The following is a 17,970-nucleotide window of genomic DNA, read 5'->3' on the forward strand; positions in this document are numbered from 1 at the left end:
CCGCAGGCGGAGGATTAGCCTATTGAGCCGCGGTGCTGGCTATGTCTTTTTTTTTTTTTTTTTAAAGATTTATTTATTTGAAAGGCAGGGTTATGGAGAGAAAGAGGGAGAGACGGAGATGGAGAGAGAGCTTTCATCTGCTTTCTGGTTCACTCCCCCAAAATGGCTGCAGTGGCCGGGGATGGTCCAGGCAGTCCAAAGCCAGGAACTTCTCCCAATCCTCCCATGTGGATGACAGGGGCCCAGGCATCTGGGCCTGTTGTACTGCATTCCCACCTCAGCAGGGAGCTTGATCAGAAACAGAGCAGATGGGAATTGAACTGGTGCTCCGATATGGCATGCTAGTGTCGCAGTGGTGACTTACTCAACATGCTGTGCCACAATGCCGGCCCCTCTAATTTGTAAGTTTTTATATCTGTTACCAGCATCTAAACTTTGGGAGATTAAACATTTTTAAAATCCAAATTTCTATCTTTTCTGAAAAATCAGAAGATCTAGCAATCCCAGGTCTACATCTGCACTGGGCAGCAGTCAGTTCCCATGCAGAACAGCTCCCTTTAAAAGCAGGCTACGTGCTTGCCTTTCCCTACACTTCCCACTGCTCCCCGATCTCACTGTATATTACACATAACCCTCCCCTGACTTTCATTACCTGCTTGGCCCACCCGAGCATGTGAGTGTGCCACTGTTGGCATGGTAATAGATTTGACCTAAGAAAATGTCAAGCCCCCTGTGCCTACGCTGCCATGCCAACTTAAACATCCTTTCTCATTCTCTTGACACAAAGCATTGTGTTCCTGAAGCCTGTGTTGCCACACAGGTGGAATTGTACCTTGCACTTCTGAAGCTGAGTTCAGTTAGTGTGCCTTGCTGACCCTGGGCTTTTACGTAAGCCAACCATTCTTTCTGTATCTCCAAATAGAGTTAAGTGCTAAAAATGTTTAAGATTTGTTTTATTTGAAAGGCAGGGTTAGAGAGTGAGAGTGAGAGAGAGAAAGATATCATCCATCCAATGGTTTGCTCCCCACATGGCTACAATGGCTGGGTCTGGTCCAGGCTAAAGACAGGAGCCTGGAACTCCAACCAGGTCTCTCACAGGGGTGGCAGAGGCCCCAGTATTTGGACCATCTTCTGCTTTCTCAGATGCATTATCAGGGAACTGGATTGGAAGTGGAGCAGCTAGGACTCCAGCCTGCGCTCATATAGGATGGTGGCTTAATCCACTGCTTCACAGCACTGACCCCATGACTGATCATTTTAGAAATTGGCATTGAGGCATCTAGGCTTGGCTTCATGAGCAAAGTGATAGTCTGGCGGTGCTATAGTCAGTGAGCACCTTGTTTCCAAACTCTCTAAAGCTCCACCAGGAGCTAGGAGACTTCAGTTGAATAGCTAATTCTGAGGTGTATTCATCAAGGGGGACTTCAGATGCTTCACTGCTTTCAACAAAAAGAAGAAACTCTTGAAACTATTTTCAAATTGGATTCCTGCTATTTTATAGGGAGCTCTTTGAGTTGGGGCATCCACTGAGATTGATAAAGTCACTGGGAAAGGCAGCTAGGACTCCTCTCATTTAAAAGAACCTCAATTCAGTATATTCCCAGTTGGTAACCTTAGAACTGTGTGATTTCAGGAGGTGAGTTTTCTTATTCAACCTCTTGAGCACATCATGGAACAGACAAAGCAAAGAACACAGGTCCTGATTATAATTCTCCTGAACAGCCACTGTTGTAACTGGATGTCACTCATGGATCCCCAGAGACACAGGAGCCATAGGGTATGTGTGTGTGCACCTGTGTGCACACACATACAAAGAGATAGATGTTTATTTTAATGACTCACATGCTTGTAGAAGTACAAGTCCAAAATCTTTTATGCAGACCCATCTGGACACCCAGAGAGAATAGCAGGTCAGGTCCAGTGGCAGTCTGCTGGAAGAATTCTTCTTGCTTAAGGGAGTTTAGTCTATTCTATTAAGGGCTTCAATTGATTAGCTGAGATCCACCTACATTGTGAAGAGTGATCTGCTTTACTCAGCATCTATAGTTTAAATGTTATCCAATCTAAAAAATGACTTCACAGAAACATCTAGAATAGTGTTTGATCATATATCTGGCCACCATGGCCTAGCCAAGGTGATACATAAAATTAACCATCACACCCTGAGAGTAAGGATAGGGCATTGGATTGCAAAATGTACTTTATACAGACTTCATATTGAGAGTGGAGAGTGCCAAACTCTTACTCCTGGAACTTTTTGCTGGATTTCCCTACATTGGTTACCTGACCCAGCTTCCTGCGTCAGAAGTCCTTGGTCCCCTGCCACCCATTTGGAAGACCAGGATGCACTTCCTTTGCTGCTCTTGAGGGAGTGAACCATCAGATGGAAGATTGGTGTGTGTGTGTGTGTGTGTGTGAGACGAGCGCCTACTGTCAGGCAGTTTGACAGTAGCAAGTGCGACGTACGACTTGTCAGTCACGGGGAAGAAAGGAACACCAGGACACAAGACTGTCTTTCCAATGAGAGATTTTATTTTTTACACACCAGGAGTTTTTGATCACACTAATCATCAGCATGCTCATTGAGGTCAATACACTTATCAGTACCAATATACTTATCAATCTATACTAATTAATACACTTATCAATAAAATACTTAACAGCTACTTAGCTTAACGTAACTACTTAGCTTAACATAACTACTATGAGAGTAACACTATTTCCTTAATGACTAGAGGACTACTAGAATCAGTACCATTAATATCAATATCAATAATACTATTAGAACTTATTCATTAATCCACAGATCCAGTATACAGTGTTAAAGTTATTTTGAGGGCTATCCAATCATTATAGTATATGTACATCAAGGTCTCCAGCATGATTTGCAGATACCTTGCATAGGGTCAAAGCATAGTTATATTATATTACACGTGACTAACATTATTTGTAAAAGCTGCGTTTTCAAGGCTTATATCACGGTCACGAAAGAGTGTCAGTGTTCAAAGTCCAGAGCTCCATGTCTCGGCAAAGACGGATGGATCTCGGATCAGTCACTTACAGGCAGGAAGTCGTGGGAAGGCTGTCACTCTGGGCAATAGGCTCAGAGTTACCAGGCAGACGGCCGGGCGAGAAGTTGGAGAGGTCCCCTGCTGAGAGGCCTGGTCCGGCTCTGTGGTCAGGTCTGGCAGTAACCTGATAAGGGGTCCAGGCAAGGCGGTGAGGCAGCATCTCGGCTGGAGTTTTGATCCCGTAGTCACCTTGTGTCACTTAGCAAGGGGGGCTAGCGAGCTGGCTCTTCAGCTCCAAGTGCGAGGAGATCCAGAGGTTCACACGCGCCGGGCCCTTTGTCTGTTGTCGGCTTGTGCCGCCAGCTGCTCCATGCAGAGTAACGGGCTGCCTCTTCAGCTCCAGATGTGTGGCGATCCAGAGGTTCACACACAGTGGGCCATGATCCCCGAGAGGACCGAGAGCAGAGCAAGGGCTCCCCTTTGTATCCTCATTTTCCGGCAGTCCTCCAGCTTGCCATCCTCCAACTTGTTGTCCAATCAATGCTGTTTCCTCCTTGCTTGCAGTTGAACAGTCCAGTCAATACCATTCCCGCCTTACTTATGTTTGAACGGTCCAGTCAGCGTGGGCAGGAGGGTATTTCCTGTAGCGTACTGTTATCTGACTGACTAGAGATGTCTGCTTGGTATGATTAGGAGCGTCTCCCTAACCGCTGTTAGGTATTGCCTCAGCTCCTGACTTATAACTCCACTTTACTTTTATTTTGTGGCTAGTGGTGACTTTTTAACTCAGTGTTCTACTGTGGAGTTTCCACAGTTCATCTCCTTTCCAGGTAAGCGGTGATCCGTGACTTTTTGAGACTCCTGTGGGATTCTCCACAATGTGTGTGTGTGTGTTTCTCCCTCTCTTTCTTTGCTCTGCCTTTCAAATAAAATTAATTTGTTTTAAAGATTTATTTATCTATTTGAAAGAGTACAGAGAGAGGGCGAGACAGAGATCTTCCATCAACTGGTTCACTCTCCAGGTGGCTGAAACAACCAGAGTTGGGCCAGACCAAAGCCAGATCTCCATCTGGGTCTCCCAAATGGGTGACAGGGATCCAAACACTTGGGCCATCTTCCACTGGCTTTTCTCAGGCCATTCGCAGGGAGCTGGATCAGAAGTAGAGCAGCCAAGAGACAAACCAGTGCCCTTATGGGATGACTGCGTGGTAGGCAGTGGCTTTGCCCGCTATTTCACAATGCCAGCCCCGCAAATAAAGTAAGTCTTAAAAGGAAGAATGTCTTAACAGTAAAATCATTTGCTGTTAAAGACAACTTTTCCTACTGCTCAAATATGTTGAATACTTTTTTTTTTTCTTAAAGATTTATTTATTGGGGCCGGTGCTGTGGCATAGTGGGTTAACACCCTAGCCTGAAGCATCAATATCCCATATGGGCGCCAATTCGAGACCTGGCTCCTCCACTTCCAATCCAGCTCTCTGCTATGGCCTGGGAAAGCAGTAGAAGATGGCCCAAGGACTTGAACCCCTGCACCCATGTGAAAGACCCAGAAGAAGCTCCTGACTCCTGGCTTTGGATCAGCGCAGCTCCTACTGTTGCGGCCAATTGGGGAGTGAACCACTGGATGGAAAACCTCTCTCTCTCTCTTTCTCTCTCTGCCTCCCTCTGCCTCTCCTCTCTCTGTGCAACTCTGACTTTCAAATAAATAAATAAATATTTTTTTTAAAAGAGGCAGAGGCTGGGGTGGGGGTGGTCTTCCATCCGCTGGTTCACTCCCTAGATGGCCGCAATAGCAGGAGCTGTGCCGATTCAAAGCCAGGAGCCAGGAGCTTCTTCTGGGTCTCCCACAGACCAGAATTTTTGGGTACAGGGGCCCAGAAATTTGCGCTATCTTCCACTGCTTTCCCAGGCTTTCCCAGAGAGCTGGATCAGAAGTGGAGTAGTCAGGACTTAGAACTGTCACCCATATGGGATACCAGCACTGCAGGCAGTGGCTTTACCTGCTACACCAGAGTGCCAACCCACCTATATTGGATTCTATGAGAAAATTTGCTTACATCTTTTAGAAAATTATCTAGAAAAAAATAGTTGATGTTATGTGGTGGTGTTGAGAGGTTAAGTCATTCATTCATTCATTTGAAGTAATAAAACTTGGTAGAATGTTTATGGAAGAAGCATTTCAACTGGGTATTGAAGTAGGTCAAGGAATGGAACTTAGGGAGACGCTGAGGAAGAGCTTTCTAGGAGAGAAGACAAATATGAAGGAAGCCTGGCTGGCAATGGTCAAGCACTGAAGAGAGATCTGTGTCAGAGCTAGAGATGAAAGAGACCACTAAGAAGCTGGCTTAATATCAGTTTCTGGGAACCTTCAGACACTAGACTAAAGAATTTGACAGTAGGCTCCATAAATGAAGAAACAGATAATGTTTATCCTGCTCTTCCCTATTTTCTAACCTATTGGAGGCACTCATGAATGAGGAAATTAATTTAAGATTTTTTTTTTTATTTGAGAGGCATAATTAGAGAGAGAGAAAGAGAGACATCTTCCATCTCTGAACACAATGGCCAGGGCTCCCATGTGTGTACAGGGACCCAAGGACTTGGACCATGATCCACTGCTTTCCCAGGCACATTAGTAGTAGAGTTGGATTGGAAGTGTAGCAGCTGGAACTTGAACCAGCACCCATGCGGGAGGCGGCACTGCAGGCGGCAGCTTACCCCACTGTGCCGCGACACTGGCCCCTAATTTAAGATTTTTGAGAACATGAATGAAATGACAAAGCAAGAACAATAAAGAGGTCTTACTTGTCAACCATGTAACAACTGAAGACTTATCCTGATTGTGTAGGGAAGGCACAAGAGGAGGCCTGGACTTAACTTGGCTGTTGACTCCCAATGTCTTGGGTTTTGCAGGTGGGTGGAATTGGAACAAAGGTGGTTGACGTTGATTCTGGTTAGGTAAACTGTGAGTGTTGGTATCAGGTGCTAAGGCATATTTGTACTCTGTGTGCCTTCTCATCTTTCTTTGTCACTTGAGTTCAGAGACACTGTCAGATTCTTCTTTGTATTTAATACCTTGCTGGAACAGGGCCTGGGTAAATATTTGCTGAAGAAGTCAGGACTCAGTAGCAAACCTGATATTGTCTTTAGTTTTCAAGTTGTAATGGTGATTCACAATAATCAAGCTATTCTTCCTTTAGATAGAAATTGAATGATATTATTAAATAGTTTTAAGATTGAACCATATTAGTAGTATTATACTCATTCATCATAATGTTTTCACCAGAACGTTATTCCATTGTCATAAATTTGATATGAAATTTAAGCTGATGTCAGTTATCCCAGCTATCAGCCATTTTTAATAATTCTGTTACATGCAGAGTGAATTTTAAAATGCATGAAATGTACAAATTGTAAAATACACATCATTTTCAAGTGAAATTGTCTATCATGTTTAGGCCAAGTGATGTGCAAGACATTGTACTGAACACAATCTTCTGGAAGAAGATGAGTAAAGTAGTCTGTACCTTCAGGAAGTCAGAGGACACAGGTGGAATAAGTTCTAAACTGGGGCAAGTGCATGAAAGAAATGCAGGCTCTTTTATGATTTATATTTGAAAGGCAGAGTGAGAGAACAAAAGAGATCTTCCATCTGCTAGTTCCCTCCCCAAGTAGCTGCCATGGGCAGGGCTGGGCCAGGCTGAAGCTAGGAGCCCAGAACTCCATCTGGGTCTCCCATATGGGTGGCAGGGGCCCAAGCACTTGGGCCATCCTTGCTGCCTTCCCAGGCACATTAGCAGGGAACTGGATCAGAAGCAGAGCAGCCAGGACACAAACCAGCACTCCAATGTGGGAAGATATGAGAGGCTGGCATGGCAAATGACAGCTTAACCCGCTGCACTACAGTGCTAGCCTCCAGACTCTCTTTTAGAGAACGAGAGTATAAATTCTCAGGTGTGGTAGGAAAAGTGGCATGTGAGGCCTTGAACTGTGCAACATCCCAAAGTCGAACTAGGGGAGGAATGCTTCAGACCAGACACTGGCAACATCCACAAAGCAGCTGAGAATGGTGAAGTAGAGGTAGAGGACCTAGTTGGAGCTGTACCTCGTGAACATGCTGTGGCAAGCTCAAAATTGTAGGTCACCTAGAAATTTCTCTGCAAGCAATAGGTTTTTAAGCAGAGAAAGGCTGTGGTCAGGCCTATGATTTGGGCAAATTGATTAGTTGGCAGGAAAAGAATACTTTTGGTAGATTAGTTGTCATGTTGGGCCAATCTAATAATCCTGGAGAAAAGTAATGACCGCTTGAGAGGCAATCGTGGGAAAACAGAGTACATCTGGGGTGTCAGCAGTTACATGGGATGTAAAAACGAGGAGTGGAGGAAATGTAGAATCCGGCAGCTAGTTTTATTGGAGGTATGAAAGGGCAGGAAGTTTTCAAAGATGGCTCTAAATTTTGAATAGCGCTCTATTAGAGGAATCTATAAACCAAAGGGTGAAAAATAGAGCACAAGAAGACTTTGCAGAGGAATAGCAGGGCTTTAGAAGGCGCATGCTGATTTGGAATTTGAGCTTCACGTGGGTCTTTCTTGAGAGCTGTTTGACAAACAATTGAGAGCAGTAGTATCATTTTATTTTCATCCCACAAACGTTTTGTCCCTCATAACTAGGTTATGTGTGTGGTAGCCCAGGAGATGGGGCAAAGTTGTAATGCCTGTTGTTAATGGTGTGTTAATACACAGAGGAGTTTTATATAAAATGGTATTTTTAGATATAATAGCTTACCAGTATGTAGACAGATCTTATTTTTTTCCTAACTGTGATTTGAAATGTTTAAACCTATATACATCAGCCAGAACCATGGCTCATTAGGCTAATCTTCCGCCTGCGGCGCCGGCACCCCGTATTCTAGTCCCAGTCGGGGTGCCGGATTCTGTCCCAGTTGCTCCTCTTCCAGTCCAGCTCTCTGCTGTGGCCCGGGAAGTTAGTGGAGGATGGCCCAAGTGCTTGGGCCCTGCACCCACATGGGAGACCAGGAGGAAGTACTTGGCTCCTAGCTTCGGATCGGCACAGTGCCGGCCATAGCGGCCATCTGGTGAGTGAACCAACTGAAGGAAGACCTTTCTTTCTGTCTCTCTCTCACTGTATAACTCTGCCTGTCAAAAAAAAGGGGGGGGGGGACCTATATACATCATATTTCTTCTGATTACTGTTTTAAGGGAAATAAAACATTGAAATCTAAGCAGGTGCTTTTGTGTGTATGACTCTTGTTCCTTGGTTCTCTTTGTGTCACAAGGTCAAATAATTGAGCAAGCTTGGTCTTTGACAACTTAGTTGAATTTTATTGTTAAGTCTTGCTCTTCCCCTTGGAAAATATGTTTTATGTTTTTATCCTCAAAGTATCGATGGCTTATCTTAGTCTTTCAAGTCATTCTTTTTGCCTTATCTCACATTACCATCTCAAGTCCCTTTAAAAATTACAATCTGCAGGCAGACTGAGTGTTACAGATACAGTCTTCATGGATATTGGTACCAGAAGGACTTGAGTTGAGCTCAAAATTCAACAAAGATTTTGCAGATCACTTGGCATGTCTGAAAACCTAATGACATTATTTAACTAAGTTAAAGTATTTATAAGAGTCACACGTGTTTCAATAAAATACTTTCTTAGGTTTTCTTCTGTAAACAGTATTTAACTTGCTGCATCTTCTGTGTGCGCCTCCAGATGACCCTGTGAGGCAAGAACTCACCCTCTCTGTGGCTCCCTATCTTTTTTTTTTTTTAAGATTTATGTTATTTATTTGAAAGAGTTACAGAGAGAGGTAGAATAGAGACAGAAAGAGTGGTATCCACTGGTTCACTCCCCAGATGGCCACAACGGCTGGAGCTGTGCTGATCCGAAGACAGGATCCAGGAGCTTCTTCCGGGTCTCCCACATTGGTGCAGCTCCAACTGTTGCAGCCAATTGAGGAGTGAACCATAGGATGGAAGGCCTCTCTCTCTCTCTGCCTCTTTTCTCTATGTGTAACTCTGACTCTCAAGTAAAAAATGAATAAATCTTTAAAAAATAAAATAAAATAAAGAACTGTTCCCTCAGAGACTCTCCTTGGAGAGCACCAGGTTACCCTCCTCACTTTCTAAATTGACTGAATAGGGGGCCGGCGCTGTGGCGCAGCAGATTAACACCCTGGCTTGAAGTGCTGGCATCCCATATGGGCGCTGGTTCTACCCCCGGCTGCTCCTCTTCTGATCCAGCTCTCTGACCTGGGATAGCAGTAGAAGATGGCCCATGTCCTTGGGCCCCTGCACTCACGTGGGAAGCTCCTGGCTTCAGATCAGCACAGCTCCGGCCATTGCGGCCCTCTTGGGAGTAAACCAGCAGATGGAAAACCACTCTCTCTGTCTCTACCTCTCTATAACTCTTTCAAATAAAATAAATCTTTAAAAAAAAAAAAAAAAGTTGACTGAATAAGCTCCAGTAGCCTGGTTGGTTTCTCAGGCTGAACCCGTGTCCTGTCAGAATTTGTACCCTTCCCCTCTGTGTGCAGTGCTTTCTAGCTGTCTGTATCTTTAGCACTAACTCTGAGCACCCCCAACAACAAGCACCTGTATTTGGATCTGCTGAGTGTTCAGCTTCCTGGATTTTCTTGTGTGGCCTGCATTGAAAGGAGACCAGACCTGCCTCCTTATAGTTATAAATTTCACAAGCTGCATTTTATGAATTTTAGGTAGAGTAGGGTTTTTTATTTTATTTCTTGTTAAAATCTGGGCTCTAAAAAAACTAACAGATTCTTCCAGGTCTAAGAAATAGATCCTGTATTAGCAGAAAACCAGAAACCTTCCCATTAACTTTTTACATGTTCTGTCGTGCAAAGTGCTTTTGAAGAAGGTCATGATTTAAAGACCATTTTGTCTGTAATCTCTTCCTGGGGCTTTGTCTGGTATGATGAGACACATACCTACCTTCATTCTCATAGCTTTATTAACGTTTAGTATTGGGTTAGTAATTCCTTTTGCAGCTCTATGAGCCATAAAAATCAGGCTTCTGATGTGCCCTGTTTCTTTTACAGACAGGGAAATTCAGACAGGCCTTCTCCTGCTATGTGTGCCTGGGAAATGCAACCAGTTCATCTCTAAGGTCATCTGCTGTCTCTGAGATCCCTGACACTTCTCTTTGGTGTTGATGTTGTCCCACTCACAGCTGTCTGCTATTTGCTAATTACCCACTGTATGTGAGGGACAAGAACACACCCAGTTAACAACCTCTGGCCTCTAGTCTTTAGGAAGTCTCAGCCTCTTAGGTTTTCCCCATTTGTTCATTCTTCAGACATTTACTACCCTTTTACATAGTCAGCTCTGGGGTGGCCCTGGGGATAAAGAAGTGCAAGAATCTCTCGGTTTGTGTCTCCCAGGCCGGGCTAGAGGGTGTATAAATAAACAACTGTAAATAACTGTGTTGGGTCAAGTGGTGGGATGGACAAGGGTGCTGAAGGTCAGCACAGAGGGAGCCTGCGGCTCCTATTAGGCCACCCTGTCCCCTATCTGACTCTTCTTTTTAGATAATCTTTCTTCTTCTGATGCCCCACCCCTACCTGGTGATGAGGAGGAGAAGGATAAATATTTGATGTGGTAATGAACTCACTTCCAATTCCTTCTAGATGTCATCTCTGCAATTTTCTAAGATGTCACCTGTGCAATTTTCTAAGCTTTTGTGAGAAAGCAGACTAAACGGATAATACCATCTGAATGTGGAAGTGAGACATGAGATCACAGTGGGACCTCTGCTCACAGATCTGTGATGGTGGGGAAATGGTGAAAATGAGGTCAGGTTGATACCTAGTCTCTGGTAGAGAGAGGGAGATGTTTTATTGCTCTGAATGCCTCACCTTGCAAGGGCATTTGAGACCAGCCCTTATTTCCAGTCCGGCTGAGTGGCTGAACCCTGAAGGTTTTAATCCTTATTACTGATAAGAACAAAAAGAATGTGACTTATCGCTCCAATCTCTGCAGAGATGGAAGGAAAAACCATTTCTCGCAATGTGATTACACGTTGTTTGACAGCTTTTCAGTTTGCTCATTAATTTAGGTGTTTGAATAAGCAAACTCCATGGGGGGAGGGGGGAGTTCAAGTATCATTTACTTTATAAATGTGATAGTTCCTTTTTGAAGTGATCCTGCTCTTACCCCCCCTACCCTCCGCCATTCAAACAGAGTTTAAATATTTGCCAGTGCAGATGTTTGATTTTTATCTTAGCTCTTTCTTTGTTTAACTTTATTCTCCGGGGTGGTTAAGTGGAAGATAAGGGGGTTCTCCTTTAATTCTTTTCAACTGGTGTTGCTCAAATATTTGGAAAGCGGCTGCTTCCCAGAATGACTTTGCAAGCAGGAGCCTGGTTCAGTGGAGGTGGAGAGGTATTCCCAGACTTGGGCAGAAAGGGCCAGGGGCTTCTGCTTGCCTGCCGTGCAGACTCCTCACACCTACACCTTGCTTTGTAGGCCCCTGCAGCTACTGACTGGGATTTGGGCGTCCGACCGTGGCTTTGCAGAACTGCATGTGCCGTTCTTAAACAGAACTCGGCAAGCCCTTCGTGTGCAGTGACCACCCCTCCCCCATTTGTTCCACACTCTTCTTATCTGATAGGACGGTTTGCTTTTGACCTTTTGCACTTGTCTCAGTATTGTGGCCATGATTAAAAATGAACCAACAAGAAAAGAATATTCCCTGGCCCTTTCGCTGCCATTGTACCAGCTTTGTGTATGGACTCAGTGATCAGCGTAAGCCTTGCTCTTCCAAGAAATCTACAGGGATTTGCTTTCTAAATCATTGCCTTGGAAATATATCCTTGAACAATACTGCATTTCACCACTCCCCTTGGCACCCACACTACGGGTGTGGTTTTGGTGTGCTGTGTGATAAACTGAGTAGGTTTCCTTGGAAATGTTGGGGAAAGCCCAGAATTCTGAGTGATTTCCCTGGCAATCACATTCCCTAGGAAATTTCAACAAAAACCAAGAGGGATTCAGGAAGTAAACCCCAACTGGAGTTGAGTGTGTGTGTGTGTGTATGTGTATGTGTGTCTCCTTTATATCTTTTCCTTTCTAAACTGGGACTCCACTGAAAAGTTGATTTACACTGTGAATCGAGGTGGAATGAAATCCAATTGGAACTCACTTGAACACTGTTTTGATGTAAGATTCAAAGCTTCTGCAAATTTATTTTATCTTCTACATTTGCTGATCTCCTGCTTGTAAATCCTGTTGAAGGAGAATAAAAATGACTGCAGCCTGATGGGAATTAAATGTCTGAAGTTCAAAGCAGTTTGCACATCAGAGCAAACGTCAATCAAATGAACATCTTGCAAGGCAGGCAGGGAGTGAATTTCTCCATGGGGAAGAGATCAAAGTGGGAGTCACAGTTCTGTTTTCTCCCTCGGGATGCAGTTTCGATCATTTGTTCATGAAAGTAAATCCAGAAGGAAGTTTTTTGCTTTTGCTTTTTTTTTTTTTTTTTAACTTAATGGGGGTGGGAGAGATGGAGTTATTTCTCTTGAAACTGTATTTCAGACACTGGTTTTATCTTAGGAAATAAATATAGACAACAGTCATAATCCAATATCTCCATTTTTTTAGAACCAGGATCTAAAAGAGATTTAGAGAGGATTTTTCTATCATCATTACTAACTTTTTAAAAGCACAGGTATAAAGAATGAAGTAAACCAAACCTCTTAAGTTGGATTGCCCTCTTAGTTTATATGAAAGTCTTGGATGTTACCAGTTCTTGACCTTTCCATAAACCTGAAATTATATACATGTGACTGGCAGCTAACATACTGCTCAATGAAAAACCCCTAAGAGTAACTGACATGTCTTTATAAAGTATTTTAAGCATGAACTTCATATTTTTCACAGTCTCCAATTTTAGTATATGTGATGTCCAAGCGAGTACCCCAGTCTCCAAATCAGGTTAAACAGCATGTTTCTTTTTATAGATCGCTTTTCTTAAAGGCACACACACATAAAATGCATTCCTGTCTTTGGCAAGGCAGTCATTCCTCTGGGGCCTGCGGGTAGCTAATGTAATAAGAATGGCTAAGCATGTTGTTCTCCTGTGTTTGCACTCTAGGAAGAGAAGCAGGCATTAGCACCTGGGACTGGAGCAGGGAGAGAAATCACCTTTCACTTTTGCTTCTGGTAATTACTGCTCCCGGCCCAGCAGCCCCCAAGTCATGGACACACTGTTCCTCCTGTATCTCATAAGCGCCACTGACAACTACTTCCTTACCTAACTGGCAGGGTAGTGGCAGAGCTAGTGAGAAAAGCAGGACAAGGCTGGCTTTTCTTGTTGGCTTGGCTGATGAATACATGCTCCATGGCCAAGATTCAGCAAAGTGAGGGAACTTGAGGCAGATGAAACTAGGGTGAGATACAGCTGTTGTTGAGTGAATCCTTTTGAATCAAACACCTGGAGCTTTCTGGTGACCTCGCTCTCTACCCTTTCTCATGTCTCAGTCATCCAATAAGAGTTTGTGGAGTACTCATATTCCTGGCAATGTGCTAGACCTAAGAAAGAAATGGAAAATCCCAAATAACTTAAGATTTCATTGCTGGAAGCTGACTTTTTTTTTTAAGGATTTATTTCTTTATTTGAAAGGCAGAGTTGCAGAGAGAGAGAGATCTTCCATCTGCTGGTTCACTCCTCAAAGATGGCCACAATGGCTGGAGCTGGACCAGTCTGAAGCCAGGACCCAAGAACAACTTCAGGGTCTCCCACATGGGTGCAGGGGCCCAAAGACTTGGGCAATCTTACAAAAGAGACTCCAGAAAGCTTCCTTCCCCCTTTCATTGAGCACCTGGTGAAAGGCTACCAGCTGTGAGCCAGAAAGTGGACTCCCCATTCACTGAATTTGCCAGTGCCATGATCATGGACATCTCAGGCTCCAGAACTGTGAAAAATACTTGTCAGTTTCTGTTGTTGATGAACTACTTATTCTATGGCAATTTCTTAAAGTAACCTGAATGAACTAAGATAATCGATTAATGTTTTGTTGATATAAACAGAGTCGAAATCTGTATCTAATGGATATGACTGTGGTACCATAGTAATCCTGATTACAAGACAGTATTTAAAAAGGGGAAAAAGACAGCACAGACATAGCATTAAGAAGCAGAATGGTAGTAGTCATCTGAGATGGAAGGACTCATTTTCTGGGACTGGAAGCAGAAGATGACTTGACCTAGGCCTTAAAGAATGTGTGCAGTGCACACTGGTAAGCATCCCAGTTAGAGTCAGAAAAGCATGGATTAAGGGACCAGAAGTGTTCAGAATTGGAGATAATGGGCAACGAAGGTTGGGTAGATTATTGATGACAAGTACTACATCGTGAAACTGTTTTATGACCAACCGTTGTTTACTGAGCTCCTCCATTTGTTAATGAGTCACCTCCGTTTTTGTAACAAAGATGTTTTCTTTAGTATTCTTAGAGGTGATCTTTTCAGGAAAGAAAATGAAATAACCTTTACTAATAGTTCCCTGGTTTCTCTGGTCGCTGGGAGGCAGATTCCATTTCACAAAGACCCAGGGAATCTGCATGCTTAGTGCTGGACTTTAGCTTTCTCAAGGGCACGGCTGAGGCTATGGTGCCAGCATCCAGGTGGCAGCGCCACACCCCATACTTGCCAGTTTCCTGGGAGGGTTTGTCATTCACCCTCTTGAGTTACCCCTTTTAACAGTTCCTTCCTTGTGTCACTTAAAGTAAAGCAGAGTGGTATATGGCTCATCCCTAGAAGGGAGTTGGGTGATAGGTTCAAGCCTCTCCTGGGTCCTGACTTGTACATGATCCATGATGTCGTTTTTCCCAACTGTGAAATAGGAAATGTAAAGGGAGTTCATAACCTGTTCAGCAAAGTCCAGATTGTGAGTTGCAGACATACCTGAGAACCATTCTATTATCTTGATCTAATTCAAACTGGAATACCCTCTGTCCTTGATCTCCTTGGGACACACTAGGAATGACCTGTGCTCATGCAGAGAGCCATTCTGCCTTATATCTAAAGGAATCTGCTTGGCAGGACTGAAAGTTTTCTCATTCCTCTATAACCTGGCAAAGTCAGATTCCCCAGCCCTACCCCAGACTCGGTAAATCCGACTCTCCTAGGGTGGATCGCAGGAATCTTCATTCAAACATGCATCTCAGGAGATTATGATGTAGCTAGATTTTCAGCAAGTAGGAACCATTCTTCTGAGTCATGGTCCTCATGTGTTAAGATTTCTGGAGCCTTTGAGGTAATCCAGAACAGTGCTAGGCACCAAAGACATTCCTGACAGGCTACTGTGAGTACCTACTTTTAAAAAAAGAGAAAAAAAGATGTACTTATTTCTTTGAAAGGCAGAGTTACAGACAGAGGAGAGACAGAGATTTTCCATCTTGCTGGTTCACCCCCCAAATGGCCACAAGCCCAAGCCAGGAGCCAAGAACTTCACCCTGGTTCCCACATGGGTGCAGGAGCCCATGTTCTGCTGCTTTCCCAGGCCATTAGCAGGGAGCTGGATCAGAAATGGAACAGCTGAGATTTGAACCATTGCCAGGATGGGATGCTGACATTATTATAGGCGGCAGCTTGAACAACGCCAGCCCTGAATACCTGTTTTTTATGAGAACAGTGCTAAGTGTCGTGTGTACAATGGTGAGCAAAACCAATGAGACATGGTGCCTGCTCTCATGGGACTGTTTATTCAGGGACCCCAATCCATAAAGAATACAAATATAACCATAAATTTTAAATTGTGGCACATGCTCCGAGAGAAATGTGAGATACTTGACATACACTTGAAGAGTCATCCACTGCCAGGAGCTTTTCTGAGGAAGTCATTCATGAACAAAGACCTGAAGGATGACCAGGCAAACAGGAAAACTCAGCCTTGCATTGTCTAATATGGTAGCAACTATTCAGTAACTATTTACATTTAAATTCAGAGTAAATAAAATTAAAAATGTAGTGCCTCCTTTATGTTAGCCACAATTCAAATGCTCAGTAGTCATATGGCTGCCATATTGGGCAGTGCAGAAATAATACATTTTCATCATTTCAGAATTCTCTGCCCTCCTCTAGAGCCACAGTGGTGTAACAAGTCTGGCACACCACCGATTTTGGAAAATTAAGTTGTAGTGAGGCACAACCACAATCAATCTTTTATGTCGTCTCTGTGGCTGCTTTCACACTATAATGGCAGAGCTGAGTATTTGCAACAGACATTATGGCCCACAGAACCTAAAACATTTATTATCTGGCCTAAATGTTTGTGGGGGAATAGGGTTCATGTGGCTAGCTAGCGCATGGAGAAAAGTGAGATGATAGTGATACTGCTTTGCCTGCATGCACGCAGGCAGCTGCCGGAGTATTAACCTCTTTTTTTCTCTCCATCTGTGGCTTTTAAGGCAGCACTCTACCCGTCTAGACAAATTGGAGCAGGTCCAAGGAAGAGCAACCATGTTGGTGAAGCAACTGTGTCCTTTGAGGCCCAGTTGACGCAGTTGATATAATTCTGCACTGAATGGAGGATGGACTAAAGGTCCCTAAATCCAGTTACCTCCTCTTTTGAGATATGTGATAAACAAGACTAACTCACTGTGTGAAGGCCTAGTTCCCATACTAGTACAATCAGTTCAGTTTAATAGCACTTAGGCATTATTGCTGTGGTCAGCAGATAATAAAAGTTCATGTGAATCCTCAAATTGATCTGGATTTTTAGAAGTGTCTCTCCTGGGTTATCATTGCTCTACCTACATTAATGGAATTTCATTGGTGGCATATGAGATATACAAGTTTTTGAAAACCTCATTTCCAGTTGAGTTCAATGGAAAATCTCTTAAAAACATCAGGAGTCTTCAGTATCTGAAATCCCTAATGAGTTACTTAGAAACTCAAGACTTTTCTTTACTTTTTTATTTAATTTACTCTGTTTTTAAAAAGATTTATTTATTTATTGGAAAGTCAGAGTTATACAAAGAGAGAAGGAGGCAGAGAGAGAGAGAGTAAGGTCCTCCATCCACTGGTTCACTCCTCAAATAGCTGATCCAAAGCCAGGAGCCAGGAGCCTCGAGCCTCCTCTGGGTCTCCCACTCAGGTGCAGGGGCCCAAGGACAAACCAGCTCCCACGTGGGATATCAGCACAGCAGGTGGTGGTCTCACCCACTACGCCACCATGCCAGCCTCTAATTTAATTCACTCTTAATGACTACATAGAAATTTGTTGTCACATTTTCCTGTTACAGTCTTTCAGATTGTTGTCCTCTCTAGCAAATGGCTCATTGATTCCATTTACATTTATTGATCAGCTTGTAGCCACAGTACTAGCATTATTCTAGCTCTACTATTAATCTGCTACATCCACTGGAAATAAAAAGACCTTATTTGCATTACAATCTAATAGCTTCGAGCTGTGTATCGTGTACCATGAAAATTTCCATACATTATTTCTAACTTTTTAAGTTTTGGAAAATAAGATTTATCTTTTTTTTTCTTCAGATATGAAAACTGAGGCTCAGAAAAGTTGAAGTTTTCTAAGGCCATCCAGTTGTTAGTGACAGAGCGGGGACTCAAAACCAGACTTTACCTCTCCATAGCCATTCTTTCCCTTTCACTACTGTCTGTATACTCTGGCATTGGTTTTCGGACAGGCTAATTTAAAGAATTCTATTTTACATGTGATGTCAAAGCTCAAGTCTGAATTTTTATAATTCTAATATGAATTTTTTCATCTGTTTCCTATATGATTTTATCAATAGTACTGACTCAAATTCATTAGGAAAAGTTGGCTCCAAGATTTTTTTTTTTTAATCTTCCTAAAATTGAACTTGACTTCTAAGCCCTCTAGTTACAGAGGGCACCAGCCACCCCCAGACAGACAGACAGACAGACACACACACACACACACACACACACTGTTCTGAAATGACTT

The 17,970-nt window shown here is 43.4% G+C and overlaps 1 protein-coding gene across 1 annotated transcript in view; it reads left to right on the forward strand.

Annotated features, from left to right (window-relative positions):
- Window positions 1-17,970, forward strand: part of CACHD1 (cache domain containing 1) — a 241,146-nt gene that overhangs the window by 132,982 nt on the left and 90,194 nt on the right. The window lies entirely within an intron of this gene.

Source organism: Lepus europaeus, chromosome 5 (genome assembly GCF_033115175.1).
Source record: "Lepus europaeus isolate LE1 chromosome 5, mLepTim1.pri, whole genome shotgun sequence".
Lineage (NCBI taxonomy): Eukaryota > Metazoa > Chordata > Mammalia > Lagomorpha > Leporidae > Lepus > Lepus europaeus.